General features: G+C 43.3%; 2 non-coding genes across 2 annotated transcripts; one reads left to right on the top strand and one right to left on the bottom strand.

The window, feature by feature from the left end:
• Nucleotides 1-10473: 10473 nt before the first annotated feature.
• On the bottom strand, nt 10474-10548 carry Trnas-cga (transfer RNA serine (anticodon CGA)). Its single transcript has one exon. It is a non-coding gene; the product is annotated as a tRNA-Ser (tRNA).
• Nucleotides 10549-11579: 1031 nt separating this feature from the next.
• Nucleotides 11580-11654, top strand: Trnas-cga (transfer RNA serine (anticodon CGA)). The gene has a single exon. It is a non-coding gene; the product is annotated as a tRNA-Ser (tRNA).
• The last annotated feature ends 10225 nt before the right edge of the window (nt 11655-21879 follow it).

Below are 21879 nucleotides of genomic sequence, written 5' to 3'. Positions count from 1 at the left end.
GACAGCTGGGTCCCTCTTCAATGTCCACTGTGATACACTTACTCGTCCCTGACGTGCAGGCGGGCTTGGTCTTACTGAAGTATGCTGTCGTGCGGTGGCATTTTACGTGGCCACTATGTGTAAGAAATGGCACGGTGTCGAGGCTTCTATTACGCACCATTTACTTCACGTCTTGTGAAAGTGTCCCTCTCGCCCGCCCGCATTTGCACACATCGCGACATTCTTTGTGGGACTACGTTATGCTCGCGCCGAACTCCCACGAATGTGCCGGGGGGAGCAAACTTTTTCAACTTTGCTTTACTACCAAATGTAGCCCGTAACGTCGTAGAACGCTCTGATTTGACGACACGTACATCACAATTTCTTCCCGACGCATAACAGGTCGATTTAGTATTATGCAACCTATGGGAAGTATCGAATTAATCAGCGTCTCCATGCCGTAGGACTAGCGGACTTTCCCCTCTGTGTCGTCTGCCGTTGTGTCAACGATAATCACCACGGCTTCAACCGTGTTGCCGACTTTACTGAGCCAGAGTCCTCTCTTTATCTAGTGGTGGATTATTTTCCTGCCACAAAGTCTCGTGTGGTTCTCAGGTTATAGGGCTGGACCTTGGTGTATCTATATGGAAATCATCATCACTCCCGCCTCGATTTTTAGCGGTGCTTGCAGATTGCACATGCCGTGGCTACAAGCTGTTCCCGTTATCTTGCGTATTTTGCAGATTATCTGAATAGTGTTTTCACCACTCCCCCAATAACTCGTCATGTTCGCGACTTGGAAGGCGTCCAGCAGAATCGGGACCGAAACATGACGCGCGTACTCCTAGGACTCAGTCCGCCTGCCATCCATCTCCTCGCGGGGTTTCCAGGGTTCCGGAAGGGTGTACTAGCCTTACTTGGTTTTTCCAATGTACCATATATGAGCAAAAAAAAAAGATGTGTGAATTGTCTGAAGGCATTCAGAAATTGTAAATAGTTAGTCGCTTGAAAAAAAAAACACCACACAAAAAAAAAGAAAAGAAAGATAGAGCACTGACCTGCGAAAAGCAAAGATCTCAGAAAAGAAAAATGTTAAGGCCCCTTTCGTAACCCGATAACTGTTTTTATTTTATTTTTATTCTTTTAATATATCTGTCCACGTCCGTAGAAGGTTACTACACAAATGTTTTGTATCACATTTGCCCGCAGCTCGTGGTCGTGCTGTAACGTTCTCGCTTCCCACGCCCGGGTTCCCGGGTTCGATTCCAGGCGGGGTCAGGGATTTTCTCTGCCTCGTGATGGCTGAGTGTTGTGTGATGTCCTTAGGTTAGTTAGGTTTAAGCAGTTCTAAGTTCTAGGGGACTGATGACCATAGATGTTAAGTCCCATAGTGCTCAGAGCCATTTTTGTATCACATTTGGGGATACAAGGGCGTAATACTACTTGTAAAATTATAAGTGGCTTCGCAGTAACTGGCACACATGATTTATATAATGTATGTGTTTATGACTTACTTAGGGTTAACAACCTTTTTAAAGTCTCATATTCTGTTGCTTCACTCCCATATCAATTCTTATATTAATTCATAAATTTTATTCATATGGTTATTTTTCAAGAAGATTTCATGCATCCTCTTGGAAGATACCAATCGAAGAAACATTCGAAACACAGGTAGACTGAGCACCATGAACATCGCATGAAGGCAGGTTTGCCACAGTGACATTTCTTTGTATAAATCGCACGTGGGGAAGAAACGTCGTCAACACTGGTGAAGATTTGATGTGTTGGAAATAGTTTCGCAACAAAAGGGTAAATTTACCGAAAAATGAACCTTGCAAATGATTACAAATGAAGCTAAACAACAGAAATTTCATCTAAAGCAATTTCAAATAATTTTCTTATTTTTTCCATTTCTTTATTTGTCATACCATTGGCAGATGAGTAAAGAAAACCGTATATCAGTATACTTCGAAAAACGTTCGTATGATAATCTTCTACAGATCTCAGTATATAAGTACAGTCGGGTCTCGAATACGGAGGCCAAAACTAAAAAGGCAAACCCAGTGCCACCATTTTCGCTGAAAAATAAGGTATGGTAAAAGGTGCTGGATGAATCTCGATAACTCCTCGAAACCTTTGGCCGTCGTTTCTTCAGGAACGTTCAAGTATCTAGGGATAAGCCAAGAGACGAAGAGAAATGTTCGCGTATTTTGACCCCTCTTCCACGAGAAGAGTTTCTGGGAAATCATTTTATGGCACTTTCCGTGTTCTCCTCGTAGGTGGCGAAAGGTGGGTTCTCAGATGAATTAGGTTTTATGCTCTATCAGAGACATGGTGCTTGGTGTGTATGACGTGAACAACTGAAAGTAAAGTCCCTGCAACAGTTTTATGTCCTGGTGAATGTTTTCGTGGTTTTCTGTTGTAACCTCCCCCTCGCATATCGACCTTAATGACAGTGAAAAATTAAACCGCGTGCACCTAATGGAAATTTGGGAAAAGTAATCGTCACCGAAGTAAATTTGTCGGTAAAGACGGAGGAAAGGGTTACATCTAAATGAAAGGAAAATTGCAAATGAAATTGGTGGAAATTAATTTTGAAAAGGGGTAAAGTTAATAAAGAAAGTAAATGTGCGGTCGTTACGTTAACAATTATTTGGCGTTAATTAGACATTTTAGATTTGGGGAAAATTACGGTCACCAGTCCTATGGACAACTACTATAATAACTGAAAATGACAGAATAATGCACATAGATTTAGCACAAAAAGCGTGGCAACTGAAGGTTGACACGTGTTGTGTGAAAACTGAATGTTTGTCAGAAGTAATACATTTCGCAACACTCTGACTTCATTTAGCACAAGAATTAATAAAACCGGAAAATTGAAAGTTAATTTAGTGACTCAAATTAATAGTGAAATTTGTTTCTGAAGCACTACCAAAGTCAATAAAATAAGGTTAGTCTTGGGCTACCTCAACAATCATTTCAAAAGCTACTTGAATCTGCGCAATTTAGAAATAAGAGATTTAACTTTGAACTTGAATTAAATGATTCTGAACAATTAACAATAGTAAAATTTAGTACGTACCAAGATGAGCTGCAGTCACAGGTAAGCTAAAATATGGTAACAAAACTCGCACTCTTAATTTGTGCTTGTGTAATCTAAATATTGTAGCCAGCTATGAATACCTTAATTGTACTTTGAAATCAAAGCAGTGAAATGGAATGATAGTACTTTAATGCTAGTGTTTGAATTTCGACACTCCGGATCATTTCAGAGAAGGAAGGGACCCTGCTTGGTAATGCAGTTGCGACAATGATCAACAAAGGTTCATGCTAAGTGGCTGTATTTTGCAAGTGGAATAGTTTGAAAAGCTGAGGTCTGCCATACAGTTCTCAAACTTTACGTGCTTTTAGTCTTCCTTGTTGTTCGATTGGAGGTTTGCAGTCGTCGATCGGGGAGGTGGCGACAGTCACTCATTGTCGGCCGTCGCTGTTGCAGAGGCTGTGTGTTGGCGCGCCTTCTTCTCGACACGGTCACCAGGCGAAACGGGCTCTTTATGTGCGCCAGCTAATGCTTCCCGTCCGCGACACCGTGTCAGAAACTATCATAGGAAGTCGAGCGTAATTACCTGCTGCCAAACCCCTAAAGCGCGGCAACTCGCGGGAGCGTCACACAACACACCTGCTCTACCGCCCTACTCTCTCTGCCCGAGCTCCTTGCGGCAGAGCTAACACTACCAAAGATCCTCAATACTTTGGTTCTACACACGACCTATCGATGTAGCCGTTCGATAGCATATTTTTCCCTAAGCCAGACCCAGCGTAAAAATACAAATAATATTTACAAAACAAACCAATTATACATCGACATAAATGCATAAATAGTAAAACAATTACAATATACAAAGATACAGAAATGTCATATCTTCAGGTAACAAATAAAGGAAAACATTTGTAGTACAATAGATGGTCGAAGTAGAGGGGATATAAAATGTAGACTGGCAATGGCAAGGAAAGCGTTTCTGAAGAAGAGAAATTTGTTAACATCGAGTATAGATTTAAGTGTCAGGAAGTCGTTTCTGAAAGTATTTGAAAGGAGTGTAGCCATGTATGGAAGTGAATCATGGACGATAAATGGTTTGGACAAGAAGATAATAGAAGCTTTCGAAATGTGGTGCTACAGAAGAATGCTGAAGATTAGATCGGTAGATCACATAACTAAAGAGGAAGTATTGAATCGGACTGGGGAGAAGAGAAGTTTGTGGCACAACTTGACCAAAAGAAGGGATCGGTTGGTAGGACATGTCCTGAGGCATCAAGGAATAACCAATTTAGTATTGGAGGGCAGCGTGGAGGGTAAAAATCGTAGAGGGAGACCAAGAGATGACTACACTAAGCAGATTCAGAAGGATGTAGGTTGCAGTAGATACTGGGAGATGAAGAAGCTTGCATAGGATGGAGTAGCATGGAGAGCTGCATCAAAGCAGTCTCAGGACTGAAGACCACAACAACAACAGATGGAAATGGGACGATATGCATTTCCATCGGTACACTCTCTGTGACGGTACCTAACAGTTAGTGCTGAGTAGTTTATCTTCAAAAGACCAGTCCATACGAGCTAATCTGTTACAACATACATAAATCTATGCAAAAGCCATCCCAAAATAATGTATATTGGCGACTAAATGTACCACCAAAAACTTAGCTCTTACGTTGCACGTAATTCCTTTTTTACCTCCACAAGCAAAATTTTAATGACGTTTGGTGATCTCCACGCTCCACATTTTGTGTGAACAATAATTACAAATAAACATTACATATTATACGAGAGGTAGAAGTAACTCATTTAAATAACCCTCTGAAATTAATCCCCACATCTTAAGTAAACACAATTCGTAATTCTCTCTTTGGTAAATAATGAGATTAATCTTGTTCTATCGACCTCCTCGGGCCAAGAATTGTGTGCTTCCATACTTAATCATTTACAATTTTAATTTACCAAATTACCGGTTACACAAATTGTAAAAAAAATACACATAACATTACATTAATTTTCACACTAACGTTAATGCACTCCACGTTTTTCATTCACAAGGTGCAACTCTGCCACGGTTTCCGCTAACATTTATCCCGCCAGTGAGAGAATCTGTAGAATCTCTTTCTGTTTTAATTGTTTATTTATTTATTTTGCTTGTTTGGAACTGCCAAAATTTGCGCCCACTTTCAGCAATTAACTCTTACGTTTAGAGGCAAAACTTGTGACTACCACTGTGACACCACAAATAAACTCAAGAAACGCACACATTCTTTCCCCCTCAGCATCGATCATTTCACTTATAGCCTGCACATTTGTAATTTCGTCCCCCTGTAAACACTCTTCCCTCAAACGATTACTTTCAGCGTCTGTTATTTCAGAAAATCTCAATAACATTTCCCATTTCTAGATCCTTCTGATTTGCCACCAAATCATCTATAAACTTCAAATCAATCTCGGAATCTTCCACCTGATCATCCTCGTAAAAATCAATTATACTGTTCCATTCCTCTGAAGTTAAGATATCACTTGCAGCAGAATCCTCACAGTCAACTGCACAAATTAAAACTTCGCATTTCTTAAACAATTCTTGACTTATTTCCCTCAAAACATTACTAATGTTTCCACAATCAACTCCATTAACATCCACTGACAACTCGAAGTTCTTTACGTAAAACATCTATCACATTGGCCTTTATATTATAGAACTCTCTAGTTATTACCCCGTCAACCTCCGCCAATACACCATATAAATTGCCGCTACTAAGTAGTTCCACATTAGAATACGTAGCAAACATTAATTCCGCGAAACACGGATCTAACCCTTTCTCCTTCATATTTTCTTCTCTATCCGATCAGTTTTGGATTCTGATCTATCTTCTAACACTTTACTTTCACATTCATCCTTCCACTTCCTCGCATAATTAATGCTGTCATCAAGAGGCATCGGTTCACTTCCATCTATAGAAATAAATATACAAATTCCTTTTTCCGCGCTTTCTAATTCTGTAGCTTCAACAACTGCAGCTTTAGCAACTGAAACATATCTCTTACCTCCCTTCAACAATAAATCATCCTCATCCTCCGAAACATAATAAAATTCATCACCAGCGGACGAGACTACTGCTACGCCGCTTTCGCAAATACTTTCACATAATTCCCTCGACATGCCAATTCATCTCCATTTGACGAAATTGCAGCTTCGTTGCCTTCACAGATAGCTTCACCTACTCCCTCTGATACAATAACATTTACATTCCTTTTACTAACAATGCAATGATTGTTGCTACAGCCTAGTGCCTCATCGGAATTCTTCATGCATTTCACCACCACCAAATTCAGATCCACCTACACCTCTCTTCTGAGCACAGGATTTTCCACCAAACATTCATCCATTCCATCATTTACCCCCCATTCCCAAAATATAATTGTCAGCCCCATGTCTTCAATATCAAATTTCTCTACACATTTTACAGCCTTTCTAGCAGCCTCTTTTGACTGTATTGCTTGAAATTGTTCCCCATTCTTTTGTTACTTGTAATAACGTCTATCTCCTACACTTTTGACTCATTTGACTTCTTTTTCGAAGTTTCGAGACACACAGAATTTTTAAAATAACATGTTCTTTCCGAGGCCGGTTTATTTCGCCATCTCCGGACCTGAGATGTGTAATCTCTGATTTCCCGACCTCGTATTCTGGCGTTGATGCTCCTGCCTCTCAAATCTCCGTTCCCTGTTTTGATTTCCATCTCCCCTTTGAAAATTATTAATATGATGATATTTATTTCTATGACGATCAGTATAATTGCCGTTCTTGCACTTATTTCCCTGTGTACTGTTCCCATAATGTGGTTTGAAATTCAACGCCTGTTGAAGTTTCTCAGTAATATCTAAAAATTTGCAAATAGAACTTGTTGGACTCTGGACAAGATACCCTTCTAAAAATGCAATTATTCTTCTCTTGAGAATTGAAATGTCCGTCAAAACTCCCAGCGGACGATTTATATGCGTTAACTTAGTTCACGCTCACAAAAATCCCGCATCGACCCAATTTGGTGCTTGCACCTTGGTCCGTTTAGGAACTCATTCTTAGGACGAGCTTCTTTCGCTTAACTCCAGAATTTGGTCAGGAAACAATTCTCATATATTTCATAAGTAGTAAACGACGCACTCAATAAATTTGCCCATGACTGTGCACTACCCTCAAGATGTCTTTTAACTAATTTAGTCTTTGCCTCTTCCGACATCCCTCTCATAAAAGTATTAATATTGCAGCAAGAAAATCAACTGAACGATATATTCCATCATTTGCAACACACTTCGTCGTCCCTGAAGTAACCCATGGAACACCAACGACAGTAGTAGCTTGGTTTGCTTCTAAAGCACTTAATCCACAGAAAAATCTCAGTTGTGTGACTGGATTCGTGATTTCCTGTGAGAAAGGTCGCAGTTCGTAGTAATAGACGGCAAATAATCGAGTAAAACTGAAGTGATATCAGGTGTTCCCCAGGGAAGCGTCCTGGGACCTGTGCTGTTCCTGATCTATATAAATGACCTGGGTGACAATCTGAGCAGTTCTCTTAGACTGTTCGCAGATGATGCTGTTCATCCGAAGACCAGTACCAGTTGCAAAGCGATTTAGAAAAGATTGCGGTATGGTGTATAAATCTCTCAGTTGTTTTCGATACTACTTCTGAGACATCAAAGGATAACCAATTTAGTATTGGAGGAACCGTGAAGGGTACAAATCGTAGATGGAGATCAAGAGAGGAAGACACTAAGCAGCCAGCCGCGGTGGTCTCGCGGTTCTAGGCGCGCAGTCCGGAAACGTGGGACTGCTACGGTCGCAGGTTCGGATCCTGCCTCGGTCATGGATGTGTGTGATGTCCTTAGGTTAGTTAGGTTTAAGTAGTTGTAAGTTCTAGGGGACTAATGACCACAGCAGTTGAGTCCCATAGTGCTCAGAGCCATTTGAACCATTTTTGACACTAAGCATATTCAGAAGGATGTAGGCTGCAATAGTTATTCGGAGATGAAAAGGTTTGTGCAGTATAGAGTACCATGGAAAGCTGCATCAAACCACTCACTGGACTAAAGATCACAACAACAACAACAACAATTTCTCTGAATTCGAGCCACATCTGGTGTACACTTACAATATTAAATTCTGAAGGCGTGGAGATCGTCTCTAAGGAAGAAGTGAATTTTTATATCGTTTTTTTTGAAGAGATATATTCTTCGTTTATTTTTGAAGGATTTAGAGGTTACAATATTCAACCTCGCCACGACAACCCTTTGTTGACTAATCCCTGTATCCGTTTGGATGATGACATGTTTGACTTGCAGGGTGCTCAACTGCGTGGTCATCAGGGCCCGTATCCGTTTTGATGCTCGTTATTAGCTCAAGATTATTTGTTACTAAGAAATCAAGTGTGTTTTCACAACCGTTTACCATTCGCATGGGCTCACGAAGTAACAGTTCTAAATAATTTTCAGAAAATGCGTTTAACATAATTTCGAATGATGTTTTATGCGTACTTTTGTTTTTTAACATGTATTTTCACCAACATATTGAGGGTAAGTTAAGGTAACCACTAAATATAATTCTATGAGTCGGGTACGTGTATAACATTACACTCAAGCTTTCTTTTAAATTTTCAGCAATGGTATCACGTGAACTAGGAGGTCGAAAGGTGGCAGAAAGATCAAATTATTATTTTATTCCGGTTGCCTTGAACGACCTCTGCCCATACAAACTCACAGGAACTACATACTTTAATTTCGCTACAAGTTAACTACTTGTAACAGCAAGAAACTTTCCTCTTGCAACTGAGTTTTGTCTGCACTTTCTGAACACCATTACGTTCCTTGCAAAAATTTGGCAGAACTTATCTCCTGCTTTAGTCAGCTTTCAATGCCTATAACGATTTGAGCATAAGTGCTTTCTATTAGCGATTGTGGCTCTGGTACTTCCGCACTGTAGCTAAGACAATTTACAACTTATACACCGATGGCTTTTGGATTTATGTTCTTGCTGTCTTCAACTTGCTCCCTATGAAACTGAAGCCCTTTTTGTGTTCCCCCGAGACTCTATAACCTAAAAAGCCATGCATTTTACGGCAAAATGCACTGCATCTCGTGTGGCCATCTCCTACGTGTAGTTGATTCCTGAGTTATTCAGCGGAACCGGAAACCCAACCACCCTATGTCGCAAGTCGAGGAATCTGTAGCCTACACGACCACAGAACCGTCTGAGCCCCCGATTGTAACCCTCTACTCAGCTTTGTACCAGAGGTCCAGAGTCGGTTCTGTAGAATAGCTGCAAATGGTGAGCTCTGCTTTCATCGCACAAGCAAGACTGGCAGCAGTTACCACTTCTATTAGCCACTCGCAACTAGAGAGAATCTCTTCCCATCCAACTGATACACGTCACTGGTACCGACGTGAGCACCACCTGCAGTTGGCTGCACCCTGTGCTCTTCATGGCATCCAGAAAGAACAGTTTCACATCTCGACTGATTCCACCAGGTATGCACCCGCAGTGCATATTGGCTTTCTTCCCCTCCTTCGTATCCGTGTCTCTAAGGGGCCCCATAATGCGTCTAACGTTGGAATTCCCAACTACTAGTAATCCCACCCTCTGTGATTGACTGGATCTTGCAGGCTGAGAGGTTTCCTCTGAAATAGGACAACCGAATATATCAGTCTGAAGGACAGTGTCAGCCACAGGCAGCACCTAGAACCGGTTTGTCAGACTAATCAAGGAGATCTGACGTGGTGCCCCCTGGGAAAACTGTCACCGCCTGCCACGTCCTGAGGCGACCTCCCATTCGAACACTGGTGAGAGGTCAACCTGAGTGAGAGCAGTAACTTGGCTGACCACCACTGCAGACCAATCGGCGGACTCAGGCGTACTGGACATCCATTGGATTCTCATGGCCTGGCCCACGATAGTGATGCCCATCCACTGCAGCTTCAAGCTGTGTACCCCAAGCCATCACAGCCTGGAGCTGAGAGAGAAGTTTCACCAACATTGCTTCCATTTTCACACAGCAATCACAGTCCCTATCCATAATAAATACAGTGGAAAACTACACTACAAGACAAACAAGGACAATCGACTTACGCTACAGTACTCTACTGTGGACACAGAGGAAAACGCAAGAACACAAGATCAACACGCGAGATTCAAAAACTGAAATACCAAAGTACTCAGGTGAGATTAAACAATTCATTTGTGGTTAGGAACTTGTAATACATCACAAAATCGGTTTACTTACCGCTCAAACGAAAACGTGTGAACTATGACTATTTAATATTAAACGAACTCTCTGAAACTCAAGAAAATAATCTATCACATCACACAGATGAAACTATATACAATTTGCCCCTAGTTAGGAACTCGTGAAACGTTAGAAAATCTGTTACTTTCCTGAATCTTCCTGGCAGATTAAAACTGTGTGCCCGACCGAGACTCGAACTCGGGACCTTTGCCTTTCGCGGGCAAGTGCTCTACCAACTGAGCTACCGAAGCACGATTCTCACCCGGTACTCACAGCTTTACTTCTGCCAGTATCCGTCTCCTACCTTCCAAACTTTACAGAAGCTCTTCTGCGAAACATGCAGAACTAGCACTCCTGAAAGAAAGGATACTGTGGAGACATGGCTTAGCCACAGCCAGGGGGATGTTTCCAGACTGAGATTTTCACTCTGCAGCGGAGTGTGCGCTGATATGAAACTTCCTGGCAGATTAAAACTGTGTGCCCGACCGAGACTCGACCTCGGGACCTTTGCCTTTCGCAGGCAAGTGCTCTACCAACTGAGCTACCGAAGCACGACTCACGCTCGGTACTCACAGCTTTCAGGAGTGCTAGTTCTACATCTTTCGCAGAAGAATTTCTGTAAAGTTTGGAAGGTAGGAAACGGATACTGACAGAAGTACAGCTGTGAGTACCGGGCGTGAGTCGTGCTTTGGTAGCTCTGTTGGTAGAGCACTTGCCCGCGAAAGTCAAAGGCCCGAGTTCGAGTCTCTGTCGGGCACACAGTTTTAATCTGCCAGGAAGTTTCATATCAGCGCACACTCCGCTGCAGAGTGAAAATCTCATTCTGGAAACATCCCTCAGGCTGTGGCTAAGCCATGTCTCCACAGTATCCTTTCTTTCAGGAGTGCTAGTTCTGCACGTTTCGCAGAACAGCTTCTGTAAAGTTTGGAAGGTAGGAGACGGATACTGGCAGAAGTAAAGCTGTGAGTACCGGGCGTGAGTCGTGCTTTGGTAGCTCAGTTGGTAGAGCACTTGCCCGCGAAAGGCAAAGGTCCCGAGGTCGAGTCTCGGTCGGGCACACAGTTTTAATCTGCCAGGAAGTTTCATATCAGCGCACACTCCGCTGCAGAGTGAAAATCTCAGTCTGGAAACATCCCCCTGGCTGTGGCTAAGCCATGTCTCCACAGTATCCTTTCTTTCAGGAGTGCTAGTTCTGCATGTTTCGCAGAAGAGCTTCTGTAAAGTTTGGAAGGTAGGAGACGGATACTGGCAGAAGTAAAGCTGTGAGTACCGGGCGTGAATCGTGCTTCGGTAGCTCAGTTGGTAGAGCACTTGCCCGCGAAAGGCAAAGGTCCCGAGTTCGAGTCTCGGTCGGGCACACAGTTTTAATCTGCCAGGAAGTTTCATGTCAGCGCACACTCCGCTGCAGTGTGAAATCTCATTCTGGTGTTACTTTCCTGTTTCCGCTCGTGCCTCGTCCGGCTGCTGCTGCCTAACTAACCGACTACCTCCAACAAACCGTCACGAGCGTTCAAAACAAACGAACAAACGACTACCGACACGCCCCACGGAGCTCTATTGTAGACACGGAAGAAAACGCCAGATCTGTGTCTAATAAATTGATTAATACGCAGAGATTGAAAACTGAACTACCAAAGCACACAGGTGAGACTAAATAATTCGCTCCTGATTGGAAACTTGGAATATGTCATGCATCATCGAACTACGTGACATTTAACCGTTTTAGACAATCCGAAAACAGTTGCATACATTAAATTTTACTTTGTCCTAGCTAAAACAAAAGTAATTGTTCCTATGGAAACCTGAGGTACACATTTGTGAACGTTCAACTTTTCTATCATGCGCAAGTAGTGCTAAATGTTGGGCATCGCTTTGAAAATATCAGCAGGTCAACTCGAAGTAGTGCTAAGTAGCTCGTGACCACCAGAATACGTGGATGTGGTTTGTTCACAATATTACACTGAATAACTGAATATACACTCCTGGAAATGGAAAAAAGAACACGTTGACACCGGTGTGTCAGACCCACCATACTTGCTCCGGACACTGCGAGAGGGCTGTACAAGCAATGATTACACGCACGGCACAGCGGACACACCAGGAACCGCGGTGTTGGCCGTCGAATGGCGCTAGCTGCGCAGCATTTGTGCACCGCCGCCGCCAGTGTCAGCCCGTTTGCCGTCGCATACGGAGCTCCATCGCAGTCTTTAACACTGGTAGCATGCCGCGACAGCGTGGACGTGAACCGTATGTGCAGTTGACGGACTTTGAGCGAGGGCGTATAGTGGGCATGCGGAAGGCCGGGTGGACGTATCGCCGAATTGCTCAACACGTGGGGCGTGAGGTCTCCACAGTACATCGATGTTGTCGCCAGTGGTCGGCGGAAGGTGCACGTGCCCGTCGACCTGGGACCGGACCGCAGCGACGCACGGATGCACGCCAAGACCGTAGGATCCTACACAGTGCCGTAGGGGACCGCACCGCCATTTCTCAGCAAATTAGGGACACTATTGCTCCTGGGGTATCGGCGAGGACCATTCGCAATCGTCTCCATGAAGGTGGACTACGGTCCCGCACACCGTTAGGCCGTCTTCCGCTCACGCCCCAACATCGTGCAGCCCGCCTCCAGTTGTGTCGCGACAGGCGTGAATGGAGGGACGAATGGAGACGTGTCGTCTTCAGCGATGAGAGTCGCTTCTGCCTTGGTGCCAATGATGGTCGTATGCGTGTTTGGCGCTGTGCAGGTGAGCGCCACAATCAGGACTGCATACGACCGAGGCACACAGGGCCAACGCCCGGCATCATGGTGTGGAGAGCGTTCTCCTACACTGGCCGTACACCTCTGGTGATCGTCGAGGGGACACTGAATAGTGCACGGTGCATCCAAACCGTCATCGAACCCATCGTTCTACCATTCCTAGACCAGCAAGGGAACTTGCTGTTCCAACAGGATAATGCACGTCCGCATGTATCCCGTGCCACCCAACGTGCTCTAGAAGGTGTAAGTCAACTACCCTGGCCAGCAAGATCTCCGGATCTGTCCCCCATTGAGCATGTTTGGGACTGGATGAAGCGTCGTCTCACGCGGTCTGCACATCCAGCACGAACGCTGGTCCAACTGAGGCGCCAGGTGGAAATGGCATGGCAAGCCGTTCCACAGGACTACATCCAGCATCTCTACGATCGTCTCCATGGGGGAATAGCAGCCTGCATTGCTGCGAAAGGTGGATATAGACTGTACTAGTGCCGACATTGTGGATGCTCTTTTGCCTGTGTCTATGTGCCTTTGGTTCTGTCAGTGTGATCATGTGATGTATCTGACCCCAGGAATGTGTCAATAAAGTTTCCCCTTCCTGGGACAATGAATTCACGGTGTTCTTATTTCAATTTCCAGGAGTGTAGTTATTGTTCTTTTGCATGTTAATTATTGAATGAGCATTTTACAAATAATTACAATAGGAAATAGTTCGTAATTAGTTATTTTAATCTATATTTTGGCGGTAGGTGTAGAAAGCATATTTTGGAAACGTGTACATATTTTTGTATAAATCTTGCACCTAAAACCACCATAAAATCACATAAGAGTGTTACCAAATAACGGAATATTTTCTTTCCTCCAGAAGAAATTCAGGTCTGAAACAGGTAATATCAATTGAACAATACAAAAACAGAAGTTTTCTGGGTTATTGCTGTATTTCGGCACTTTCAACAGTCAGAATAGATTTACAGTTCAGCAAACGAGAACTCTGAGACAAGGCTAGTTGTAATGTGTCAGGCAAATCCAACACCTTACATGAAAACCCTGACATAATAAGGGAATCTACTAGTATGTCACATAGCTCCGAATAAATCGTGACATTAAATTAACCAAAGTAATACGAGTAACGAGTGAGCAAATGGAATACCACAGACTAACACAAGAATGCCTAAATGCATGTCGTGCCTTCCCACCGTGAGGCAGACGCAGTTCCGAGGGGAGAAACGAGGACAGAAGCCGAGAGCAGAACCGTGTTGAGCTAGAAGGCCCTAGGATAAGGAACGGACGGCCCAGCCTACCAGTACAACTACCACCTGCACGTTTTAGCGTGAGACTGTTTCGCCTCTCAGGTATGACAAGGACCACCCCCAGCCCATGTTAAAAGCTAGAGCCCTCCAGAAAAGCAGTATAGATCTTACGATAACACAAAAAGGGCCACTACCACCCGCAAGTTTTAGCGTGAGACTTTTTCGCATGTCTGTTACGTTAGGACAATCCTCCAGCCCATGTTAAAAGATAGAGCCCTCCAGAAGAACAGTATAGATCTTACGACAACGCTAAAAGGACCACACCACCCGCACGTTTTAGCGTGAGACTTTTTAGCGTCTCTGTTACGTTTCAAACTTTAAAAACATTGCCCCACCACGAAAAGTACAACGTTTCTCATTGGATAGACAGAATTTTTGTAGGCGGAGCTTAAGGTTAACATTGAGACCCTGATTGGTCAGATGAAAACATAGCCAGATAGTTTTTTTTTAAACTAACTTCGGTAAACTGTAGTAAGGAGAAGTGAGGAGTTGGTTCCGAGACGGGGAGCTGAATGGCTGCTGCGCCGGCCGCTGCCGCCCTGACGCTGCCTAAACACCGACAAGGTAATGAACGCACGCGATGCCGCATATTTGAGCGCATAAAGCTTCACTCAGAACTGCAGAAGTCTCATCTGTTACACCACTTTTTTGCGTAATACTCATGGTGATCGTTAATTAAAACTCATGGTGTTCACATTTGCCACTTGAAGAACAGATCTGAAACGCGATGATTTTTCTTTTATATAGTTATTGAGAAGCCACATCAGCCACTGTAATTTACGACAAGTTAGATAAGTTATTAAAGATAATTGAGGGTCACTGTAGACCATTTTGATAGTTTTCTCTTTTGTGAAACTTAAATTAAACCTAGATTATAGATGTGATATGGCGTAGGACATCCTTCGATCGATTGTAGAACTTGGAAACCCATTTAGGGAATATTCGTTCACATTTTTGTTGAACGCAGTTGGTTTTTACTATCCTGTATTAAAACATTTCCTTTTATCAATAGTGCAATTTATAAACGATGTTTTGTGAGTAGAATAAAATTTCCAGTGTTAAACGTAACTGCTTTTTCGACGTTATTTTACCAGCTAACTAAAAATAGGAAAGCCTTGAACCCTTTCCACTAAATTTAGTTAGTATTAAGATTCTTTTACAGGGAGTGAGATCATTAAGTATTTGGTTATATCATCGCTAGTCTCACTGAACTCTTCTGAATTCTACATGTCATGTGTGGTCTGGCTTCTCCTTACCAGCAACAGGTCCCAGGTTGAAACTAGTAAATTCCCTAAAAAACACGCTCAGAGCGTCGTTGCGCGAAAGTGGTAGGGAGACACGATATAGAACAAACAGACACCACCACGAATGTTTAGAAAAAAGCGAATAATGTGGTTGTGGAACTGACGGTAAGAGAAGATAATATCTTTCTCTCATAATTGAATCCGGTGCTAGGGTAATGCGATGCTGACATCGTAAAATCGAGGGTGAGTAGTGGCAGCTTGGGCTGTGCTCACCAGACTAAGACCACTGAGGTGCGCTGCGCTCTCTTTATCACCGCCAATGCCTGGTCCGCTCGTTAAGCTGCTTACCTCCTGAGAGCTACCTGCCATTGTCCTATCAAAGCTCCCATTTCTATTAAGGCCAAAGAGACCAGCAGCTCTAGACATTTTATTATGCATGTCGCGACAACGTCGAAATTATTAACTTGTCCATTCCTGATGGATGCAACCACCGCTACCGCACCACTCGCCTAATCATTATTTTCTCCAAGGGATACTTTGATGGGTGACGCGTGGAGTGCAAGAGTCCTTCATCGATTCGTGTGACATTTGCATTTGTCAGTCCCCTGCAGTTCGCACTTACGCCACTGGTCTATTATATTCAATTAACCGGTTAAAGGTGTCTCTTGATTCATTCACCTTTCATTTCGATTACTTATTTTTGCGTGTCGGTTACGGAACAGTTATTTGGAATATCTTCCGATTGTACACTGGTCGACTCCAAGATCTCTCTCCTACATGGGAAGCACGTAAGTTTCACTGATGATTTTCGTAGTCAGTATCGCAGCCCACGAAAGCCTTGGGAGTAATGGTGCCGCGTGAGGTACTGTATTTGAAGGAAGGGAAACAGGATTTTGTAATGTACCAGTTCTAGAGAGCCAATTTTATGGAGCAATGGTACTGAAGCAGTCAGTCTGTTTTTCACAAATATGCGCAGTCCTAAGTGAGCTTACCATGTAGGGCTGTGCATATTACAGTGAAGAGGGTAATATTGTGCCTAAGATCGTGTGGCGGCCGAGGTCTGCAGCTCTACCCCGTACAAGTACGTCGTTGGCACCATGGTTGACATCAGTGGCGCCTTTGACAACCTCTGGTGGCCTTCGCTCTTCTCCTGCTTGCGGGAGAAAGAGTGTCGAGGGTCGCTGTACGGTTGCCTGAGGAGCTATTGTGAAGGGCGGGAGGTCTGGCTATCATCCCCTAGCGGCAGAGTTGGAAAAACTATAACTAAGAGATGTCCCAAGGGTTCCGTCTTAGGTCCCCTGTTCTGGGACATCCATATGGAATCACTTTTAGATAGTTTGCAGCAGAGTGAAAAAGTGCTAGAGATAATAGCCTACGCAGATGACCTCCTTCTGCTAGACGGCGGCCGGAGCGGCGAAGACATCGAACCAAACATAGATAGAGCTATGACAAAATTGCAACTGTGGTGTACAAATACTAAGATTTCGATTTCACCAACAAAATCAATGTACTTATTGCTGAAAAGACAGCTAGTAAGAAACCCTACAGTTAGAATTGGAGGCTCACCAGTTATCAGACGACAAGAGACCCGCTACTTGAGTGTCATCATTGATGAAAGGTGGAACGTCGGAAGCCACATTGAGTCCGTAACCCAAAAAGCACTACAAGTACTCAACAACCTTATTTCCATAGGGCACAAAAGATTTCACCTTCCACCACACCTAATCAAGTTATATCACAATAGTAGACTAACTTCAATAGTGGGTTACGGATCGGGAGTTTGGGCACACAGGCTCACAATGGTGGTGCCTGCCAGGACAGTGAGAAGAGTACAAAGAAACATTCTGTTAAGATCTATAGAGGCGTGTAGAACAGCCCCAGGAATTGCCCTACTAGTAATAATGGGGCTCTGTCCTCTAGATATAAAAATACGAGAACAAGAAGCATGGTATTGGGTCAAGAAGGGGAGCAACATGAAAATAGAGAATATCCTGGGAGCTCTGGTGAGGGACAAGGGAGAAATACGAAGAAGGGGTGAGGACTTATGGCACGAATCTCGGGAAACGGATGAATCTGACAGAAGAGCCTTTGGATTCCTGCCAGATGTTAAAGAAAGGTTAGGCATGAGGTATTTCGATCCAACAGGGGGTCTAATACACTTTCTCACTGGTCATGGGCCCTACCCGGCATACCTATGTCGGTTTGGGAAAAAGGCTACACCTGAGTGTGACTGTAGCGCTTCGGAGGGCACTCCCGACCATGTGGTTTACGAGTGCCCCCTTTTCAACGATGTAGCAGTGACATTAAGACAACTACTTCCACATAACAATACATATCACCTATTAAGACATGAACAGACTTTTGAAACCGTTAACAGTTTGGCAAACGAGGTATCACGAAAAGTACTGACAGCATACTTGAGGACCTTTAATGACTAGAGACAAACACTGAACTCGTCCTAGTACCATAATCCTGTACCGCCTGTGCGTGGACAGGTCGACTTTTAGTTGGAATCCGCCACGTGCAGGACTAGGGGGACCAGGGTACACTCATCTCAGACTAAGATAGCACCGGAATTGACGTAGGTTAGTACAGTACTTAGTAGCATTAGATATAGATATCAAGTTAGGAACCTGCTGCGACAAGCAATTTTCGCCTGCCCAGTGTCAGAGGCACGCTCATCGGGATTAGCTCGATGAGCAGGCCCTTTAAGAAGGTTTATATCTAGGCTGACACACCTGTAACGCTGCAGGCAGCTAGGAATTAACACGTAGGTAGGAAAACTGACAATTAGCTAGTAGCGTATAGATTAATAACTGTAGTCTGCCTATAAACCTGTACTGTTACGCTGTCTGCAGCTCATAATAAGCATTGTATCATTGTAATAATAATAGCTGCTGATAATATATAACACTGTAGTAATATTACGACCCACTAATCACTAAGGTGGTGGGTTAATTTTGTATAAATATTATAGATGTTATTAAATAAAGATATTAAAAAAGTTCTGAGGGACTGATGACCTTAGATGTTCAGTCCCATAGTGCTCAGAGCCATTTGAACCAATATCTGGAGGGAAGTGACACTATGAACCCTGCCAGGCAGTCCATAAATCCGAAAGAGTAGCAGGGGGAGGAGATCTCTTCTGTACAGCACACTGCAAGGCATCCCACACATGCGCAATAATATTAATCTTTGGGGAGTTTTGTGGCCAGCAGAAAGTGTTCTAACTCATAAGAGTGTCCCTGGAGCCACTCTCTAGCAATTATGGACGTGTGGGGTGTCGCATTGTCTACCTGGAGTTGCCCAGATTTGTCAAAATGCACAGTGGACATGAATGGATGCAGATGATCGTACAAGATGCTTATGTACGTGTCACCTATCACAGCTGTACCTAGACGTATCAGAGGTCCCATATAACTCCAACTGAGCATGACCCACACCATTACAGAGCCTCCACCCTTGAACATTGCCTGCTAACATGAAGGTTCCATGAATTCATGATGTCGTCTCCATACCTGTACATGTCCAATCTGATCGATACAATTTTAAATTAGACTTGTCTGCCCAGGCAACATGTTTCCAGTCATCAACAGTCCAATGTTGGTGTTGACAAGTCCAGGCGAGGCGTAAAGGGTTGTGTCAAGTACTCATCAAGGACACACAAGTTGACCTTGGGATCCGGAATCCCATATCGATGATGATTCTTTGAATGGTTTGCACGCTGACACTTGTTGATGGCTCAGCAATGAAATCTACTGCAGTATGCGGAAGGGTTGCCCATCCTTCATTTTGAACGGTTCTTTTCAGTCGTCGTTGGTCCCGTTCTTGCAGGATCTTTTTCCGGCCACAGAAATATTGGAGACCCCATGTTCTACCAGATTCCTGATATGCAAGATACACTCGTGAAATGTCGGTCCATGTATGAGAAATTCTATCAGTGATGTAATTTCTTATTTCCTTACATAAGGATAATAATTGACCGTTAGTAGTTGCGGGCTTCCAAATAAAATGATGAAAGGATGTGAGGTGGTGGCCGTCAACTGCGTACCCTCCGACTCAAAGTTGAATATTAAACGTTTTGGCTGGTTTCGTTGTCTAGGGACTGGGATACATAGTTGTGGCATTACATGCCAAGTACTTCTGAGTCTACAGCATACGATAAGAATACACACATGAATCGAATGGTCGAAGGTTGCTATCACTCGGCAATTGCGAATTATGAATGTAACATTTAAATTTATAAGTGAAAGAGTCCAATAAATAAAATCACAAGTTACTATCTCAACGATTTAAATGATGAGTACGATTGTACAATTACTTTTGAGAATTGCGGTGTATTTCTGCAAAACACTTACTGGTGTTGATGGTGCAGCAATTAAATGAAATATAAGTTGAATAACAGGGAAACAATATATTCCTACTTCACGGAATTGGTTATGAACAGCAACATAGGTCGAGAGATATTCACTTCTCAGTGCATGCTACTTATTCACTGCAGAATCCACGGAAATCACACAAGAGCACAGGTCGGCACTCCGAAATATTTCTATCATACGCGACCACGTGCAAACTGCTCCACTGTCCATTTCTATCCGCCGACTGTGCTTCCATCGCGCCGTACCTTCCCGGGCTCTCCGTGTTCTGTGCCGTACCGTCTCCCACCCATACTCTTCTCCCGCTTCCACGCAGTCTCCCAATTTACGAGCACCGTGATTGGCTAGAGCGCTCGCGCCATCTCTTCAAGACAACGACCCACACAAACATCTTGAAACACATTCGATATACTGGATTTACATTTAAATAACTTGAAATTAAAGTGATATTCCTATGGCTAGGCTATAAACACCCTCTAACACACATTAGTAAATACATTAAAAAATTCAATAGACATATATGAAAGGAGTAGCAAGCAATAGTAGGCCAGTCGCCTAATGTCTCTATGCTTTCTAAAACACAGTAAATAATTGACCAATTTCTTCATGAATTGCATATATCGAATATAAAGAAAGACATATATGAATAAGTATATTTATAAGCATGCTGCTACCGATTTTTGTGTAACTGAGGGTTACTTATGGCCTGACACGATCGATATTAATCGGCCCCTTTGACCTCCTATAACTCATGTACTATTCAAGTTACATGACTGTAATTTATACCAATTTAGATTTACACGAATAGCTTTCTAAAGACATGTCAATCGACGAAATCGGATGAACCGTTTGGAGTTTGGAAATTCGGTACTGGGTGTTTCTTGTATAATATACAGTCAGATACTAAACTTTAATAAAGATATTGAAAACCTGATTGCAACATCAAATTCGTCGTGAAAATTATGCTAATGTACATGTTTCTTTTTGAGGTATCACCATTCATCTCCCCCCCCCATGAACCATGGACCTTGCCGTTGGTGGGGAGGCTTGCGTGCCTCAGCGATACAGATGGCCGTACCGTAGGTGCAACCACAACGGAGGGGTATCTGTTGAGAGGCCAGACAAACGTGTGGTTCCTGAAGAGGGGCAGCAGCCTTTTCAGTAGTTGCAGGGGCAACAGTCTGGATGATTGACTGATCTGGCCTTGCAACATTAACCAAAACGGCGTTGCTGTGCTGGTACTGCGAACGGCTGAAAGCAAGGGGAAACTACAGCCGTAATTTTTCCCGAGGACATGCAGCTTTACTGTATGATTAAATGATGATGGCATCCTCTTGGGTAAAATATTCCGGAGGTAAAATAGTCCCCCATTCGGATCTCCGGGCGGGGACTACTTAGGAGGATGTCGTTATCAGGAGAAAGAAAACTGGCGTTCTACGGATCGGAGCGTGGAATGTCAGATCCCTTAATCGGGCAGGTAGGTTAGAAAATTTAAAAAGGGAAATGGATAGGTTAAAGTTAGATATAGTGGGAATTAGTGAAGTTCGGTGGCAGGAGGAACAAGACTTCTGGTCAGGTGATTACAGGGTTATAAACACAAAATCAAATAGGGGTAATGCAGGAGTAGGTTTAATAATGAATAGGAAAATAGGAATGCGGGTAAGCTACTACAAACAGCATAGTGAACGCATTATTGTGGCCAAGATAGATACGAAGCCCACACCTACTACAGTAGTACAAGTTTATATGCCAACTAGCTCTGCAGATGACGAAGAAATTGAAGAAATGTACGATGAAATAAAAGAAATTATTCAGGTAGTGAAGGGAGACGAAAATTTAATAGTAATGGGTGACTGGAATTCGAGTGTAGGAAAAGGGAGAGAAGGAAACATAGTAGG

The sequence above is a fragment of the Schistocerca gregaria genome, chromosome X (assembly GCF_023897955.1).
Source record: "Schistocerca gregaria isolate iqSchGreg1 chromosome X, iqSchGreg1.2, whole genome shotgun sequence".
Lineage (NCBI taxonomy): Eukaryota > Metazoa > Arthropoda > Insecta > Orthoptera > Acrididae > Schistocerca > Schistocerca gregaria.
This window is presented reverse-complemented; position numbering and strand designations above follow the sequence as displayed.